Raw genomic sequence first — 5,861 nt, forward strand, 5'->3', positions numbered from 1 at the left:
TCAGGCGCACCCTTAATGATCTCACTTCCTGCAACTAGGCTCCACCTCCTAAGAGTCTGCCGCCTCCCAACAGTCTTCCACACACAGGCTTTTGGGAGGCATTCCAGACCCGAACTACAGCAGAAATAGACGAGACAAGAAGGAGGAGAATGAGCGAGTAGAGAAGCGGAATGCGTGAGGAAGAGAAGGAAGCAAGAAAAGTAGGGAAATTATGAAAAAGAAATTGGCGACTTGGTGGGATATGGGTAAATGAAGTTACTTCAAATTTTGTACAAAGACAAAAGTTTGTCCCCCAGACACGCCCTGCATATGCATAGAAATAAAACACCCAGTGCTAGTAAGATGTAGTTAGCAATGCAGTTCATTTTATTAGTTATAAATAAAGTACAAAAAATCCACCAAAAGTGAATCTAAGCATTTACACAATTCCTAACGTCTCCGCTTTTTCATTGATGCACTATTGCTTTAATATTCATAATAAATATTCTTCTAGCTTTCTGCTATAAAATAGTCTATGTAGCAAAATGTTGCACAGCACAACAGAACAGAACAGCAGGAGGGTTACAAAAAAGGACGATCAACACTGAGGATAATCCTTTCACTTACCAGGGGCAACCAAAGTACCCCCTTGAGGGCCTGGTGCAGCAGGCTTCATAGCTGAGCAATGAGCCACTTCCACGGCGGGGGGTGGGGGGGATGGGAATGGGAGAGAGGACAGTGGGGGAGCAGGCTCAAGGGTGGAGCAGAGCAGCATAAAGCGTGCCCATCCGGGAGCCCTGCGGCAGTGTCTGCCAGGCCTGGCAGTGTGGGGGTTGTGCTCACACCAGCATGGCGGGTGGTTCCAAGGATAGCAAGGCTCCAGGGTGGAGGCAGAAGGGGAAGCTAGGCAGCAGTAGGCGGGAAGCTCCGGGAAGGGCCCCATCCATCATCAGGCTGGAGCAGAGATGGGGTTTAGGGACCATATCCAGCCCAGCCACTCAGGGAAGCTACTCAGGCAGTGCGGTGACTCCAGGTCTCCACTCTTCCCAGATGCCAGGGCTGTCCATCTCCACAGAGACTTGTTTGGAGGGTGGAGCTCCCCACCAGGCAAAGGTAGTGATGTCAAAAGCTAAGAAGAAGGGATAAGCTAGACAGGAAAGGAAGGAAAAGAGGACAGAGGCAAGGAACATACTGGGGCCCAGCCCATTCAAAGGCCCCTCTTGGGAGTCTGCACCTTTTTGTTTTGGCTTAAAAGTACCTGGGCTAAGCCCTGTGCCAGCCACTGATGCCACTGCTTTCCCAAGACTCCTTCCCATCACTCCTCTATAGGGCAGTGAGACTAAGGCTCCCCTACCCTCCATAACAACTTCTTCTGCCCACAGATCCCTAGAGCAGAGGGAGAGAGGAGAGACCAAGAGGCAAACTATGTGCCCCAACCTGTGGTCAGTGGGCTATGCCCAAACCACAAAGTTTCCTAGAGATGACAGGATGTGAGTGCCAATCCCAAACACCATAGTCTGGGGCTTCCTAGCCCATTCCATACCTAACAAGGCATGGACTCCAGCTCGCTCTCTGAATGACCACCCAAGCCCTGTGAAAAGCCATGGCCCACATCCAGGCATGTGTCCACCTAACTGACTCCCCTGTCGCCTGAAAGAAGCTACCTATAAAAGGACAAAAACCCTTGTGGATGTCTGCTCTGAGCAACCCCTCTAGATAAATCTTCAGTCCATCCCCTCACCCTATATTTTTCTTTCCTCTCCTTTCTTCTATCCTTCTTTCGTCTCTTCTGAGAGAGTGAGATAGGTCCAGCACGGTGGTCCCCTAGGCCTGTGTCATACTCTGAATGAATCTGAGGGGCCCTGGAGAGTCCCTTTCTCCTCCTTCTCCCAGCAAGAAAGACTCACATACCGAGACCAAGGACTCACAATCGCAGGGAAGTTTGCAGTGGTGCTGGTCTGAACAACCCAGCCCTAACCCAGGGCTCATTCTAATAAAGCAGGCTTTGTGGCTTGCAAACACCCCTTCAGGCAATGTCTGAAGGGCTCCAATTCTGGAACCTTTGAGAGTTTGGACTCCGGGTGGAGACAGTGACCTCCAGTGTCCTGACCTTTCCTCAGGGTGTGGAGGCTGGGAGGGCTGAGGTTGTAGGAAGGATGGGTGAGGGAAGAAGAAAAAGCAGGTTAGTGGGGGTGTAGGGTTGAGAGGAGGGAGCACTGAGGGTAGCAAGTGAAAGGATTAACCCAGTCTGCTGACGAGTGCAAATTATATTTATATATGTGCTAAATACAGTCACTATATTGGAGTTTTTCACTAGATCACAGCATACAGAATCAAAGGTTTGCATTTCGTATGGAATGTATCCAAAGAGGCCAGCACCACAGTAGGACAGCTTGCAATCACACACCCTGATAGTTTGGACGAAATAAAGTTCGCAGAATTTTATTAAAATTTTTTTTTTTGTATTCGTAGTTGTTTGTCATCGTACCAATGCATGCAAAGCATTCCACTCCCAGAAACAACGCCAAAATGAGGTAATAGGAGTAATAAAAAAAATTAGTATCCTTTCTAAATAAATAAATTATAATTAAAAATGCAAAACAACTATAAAAATAATTAAATAAGAACCCACGATATCTACAAGTTAGTCATAAATTATGATTGTTAAATATAAGGCATTTAAACTCACAAAACCCTGTAAACTAGCAACGTGCCATGTTTTTTGTTTTTTGTGTTTTTTTTTTTTCATTTTTGTTTTTCTATCAGCTGAAATCGCTCTAGCATTTGCTCTACGCGCACGCAGGAGATGAAACACGAGGGAACCTGACAGACGTTGCTACAGCCCCACATGGGGAGTGTTCATCCCACTGGCAGGCAGGGGGCTTGGGGAATTTCTTCAGAAAAAAAAAAAGTCTGGTGCTTTTTTCTTCACCATTGAAAAAACTGTGCTTGTTCGTTAGGCGTAAAGAGTTAAGAATACTTGCACGGAGGCGGGAAACCTTTGCAGAAGAGGAGCTTGAGTCCTGCCACAAGTGGTGAGCAAGGATAACAGGTGGCCAGGGTCCACCGGGTGGAGGAGCCTGCGGCCCCTGCCCGCCTCTGCCTGTGCCCAGCCAGGCTTGTGGCATTGGGTTGATTGATTGGCATCTTCGGCCGACCTGCTGCGGTTGTGGCTGCGGTTAGGAGGCCCAACTTGAACCCTGGGGCTGCTCTCTCCCCAGAAGGCACTCATGCGTCTCAGTCAGGAAAGAGTCTGAGTCCCTTGAGTTGAGCAGGAGGATTATAGGTGTGTCCCTCCTGGAGGTGGTGAATATGAGATGCTGAAGCCAGACCCTACCTCTTCTCCACTCTCCTGGGCTCCCTGACTCATCGAGGACTTTGAGGGAGCAGAAGCCCACACCCTGCTCCACTCTTCTCACCCGATCAGCTGCCCTGCTAAGGAAATGGGAGTTGGGAGGGTTCCGGAGTGCCATCCCCCCACATCCCTACCTACAGGGTACAAGAACCCCAGAGAGATGAGGAGGGGAGGGGACTTCAGGAATTACCCCCTCCCCAGCCCAGTCCCTAACACTATCCTGGGGTACTCAGACAGCCTGCAAAGAATGAGAAGGAGGAGGGGTCAGGTCCCACCCTCACTCAGCACATGTGCCCTCAGCCTCTGAAACATGTTCGTGCCCACAGAAGTCCTTTTCAACTGCCTGGTTGGCACACAGCTCTACGACTAGAAAGAAGATGTGTGGATGTTAGGATCATAGAATGTGAGTGTTGGGAGCAAGCATCCAATCCCACCTCTGCGTCACAGCTAGGAAAACTTAAGCCCAGGGAGGTTAGGGGAAGGTGGTTCTAGCATCACACAGTTTGTCAGTGAAGAGCCAGAACTAGAATCCAAGATACCAGCTCTCCTTCTATCCTGGCTCCTCACTGAGCCCCTTCTCCTGCTATCCTTTCAGGACAGCCTCAAGATAAGGAACAGAAGGCTGATCTGAGAGACGAGTGACCTGCTCAGACCATCCTGGCTACCTTCAGGCTAAAGCCATCTTCGGATGAATTCTTGGTTTTGACCCAGCCATTGGAGTAGAAGGAAGAGAATTTCCAACTTCCTGTGGCTATCAGTAAGCAGCTTCCTTTTCATCCTGACTCAGATGTCCTTTTCCCACTAGTGGTACGTCCAGCATTTGCCCTGCAGACATTATTGGCATTATGTGATGAAATGCTCACCACTGCTAATGCTGAATGTTAGACTATTTGCCACTTTTGCACTATTAGGTGTGTGTGCTTTCCCCTCCTCCACTGTGCTCTTGGCTCTCAATTTCCCAGCACCTGCACTGCTAGGCACGCAACAGAGATTTTATGTGACACCAAAAGATTGGCACTGGGAGACACCTTCATCTGGATATGGTTCTGGAGTAACCCCCATTGGCAACTGTGTCCCCCTCTCTGCCCACAGGTGTCCAGAGCAGCCATCCCCCAAGACGGTGTCAGCTGTGTCACCAGGCTTTAACTCGAGCCAAAACTGACCTCCCTGTCAATTTCACCCATTGGTCCTGGTTTTACCCTGGCAGCAGCAATAGACTCAAATTTCCTTATGTGCATGGGACTTCTTCACTTATGTGATAAGGGTCCTGTCCCTAGTCTTACAGATACGAGAGCACTGAGACTGGCTAAGGGTCCAGGGGACGGGAGACTTTAAGAGCAGTGCAAACAAGGGGAAAAGAGGAGGACAAGGGACAAGTGAAGGTGATAGAATTCCAGCTGACCTAAAAGAAGGGAATTGGTTTGGGTTGGAATTTGGAGGATTTTGCTGTCTTCAGTCTTCTGTGCTCCTGTCTCTCTGCTCCCTTTAGGGTCAAAAAATTGTGGGGCGGTGCAGAAAGATACACTGTATCATGTTACTTGGAGCTTCCAGATCTAATCTTGCAAAGCACCCCGTCCCTAAGACCCAAGAGGCTCCCAGAGAGAACAGGGAGCACAGAGCGTGCTAGACAGAGAGAGTTCAGCCTCACTGCATCTAGGCGAGGCAGAGGGAGTGGGGATGTGCTGTTGTTTCTCCCCACTGGAAGGAGAAGGAAACTGAGGCACAGAGAAAGAAAGGGACTTGCCTGAAGTTATCAGAGTCACAGAAGGAACCCAGAGGCCAGGGACATGGGTCTGGGAGATGTAGCTCAGTGTTAAGAGCGCCCTGGGGTTTATTTCTCAGTACTGGCAAAGAGAGTAGCAAAGACAGGGAAGGGAAGGGGAGAGGAGGGGAGGGGAGGGGAGGGGAGCAGGGCCAGCCAACATAGTCTTGGAGCCAGGACCATCTCTGAGGAACTGATTTGATCAGTCTTGAGGCATCCAGAGGAGGTTCAAGGTCCTCCTCAAGGTCTATGGAGCTAGACTTTAGTCCTGAGTGCTGGCTGAAAGCACTCTGGACAAGGTCAAGTGTCCATCACCTATGCTGCCTTATCTGGATCATCTGGCTAATTTTTTGCATAGGGAGACAGTGGCTACATTGCCTCTTTGTGACAGGACAAGAGCCAGCCTAAAGAAAGGGGCTGGAGGGAGCAGGGGCCTCCTGGCTCCCAGGAACACAGGGTCAGCTGGAGCTGAAGGCCGAGTGCTCCCTGGTTCCTTGTGGAACCGGAGGGACAGCAATGAGCCAGAGGACTGGGAAGTCCTACTTCCCGAAAAATTCCCTCACCTGCTGACAACACGTTCTTGAGCCCCTCAGAAGCCCCCCACTAAAACCCCATCTGCTCTTTCCCAGTCCTCCCCTTCTGAGAAGCCCCTTCCACACTCCGTGCACTGTAAACATGAGAAAAACAAAAGCCAAGGAAAAAAACGAAAATGACAACAAAACAAGAACACACCCACAACCAACCCACGCCTTGCAACCAGGGCGA

This window comes from Fukomys damarensis, unplaced genomic scaffold (genome assembly GCF_012274545.1).
Source record: "Fukomys damarensis isolate Sample0158 unplaced genomic scaffold, DMR_v1.0_HiC HiC_scaffold_30, whole genome shotgun sequence".
In the NCBI taxonomy this organism is placed as follows: Eukaryota; Metazoa; Chordata; class Mammalia; order Rodentia; family Bathyergidae; genus Fukomys; species Fukomys damarensis.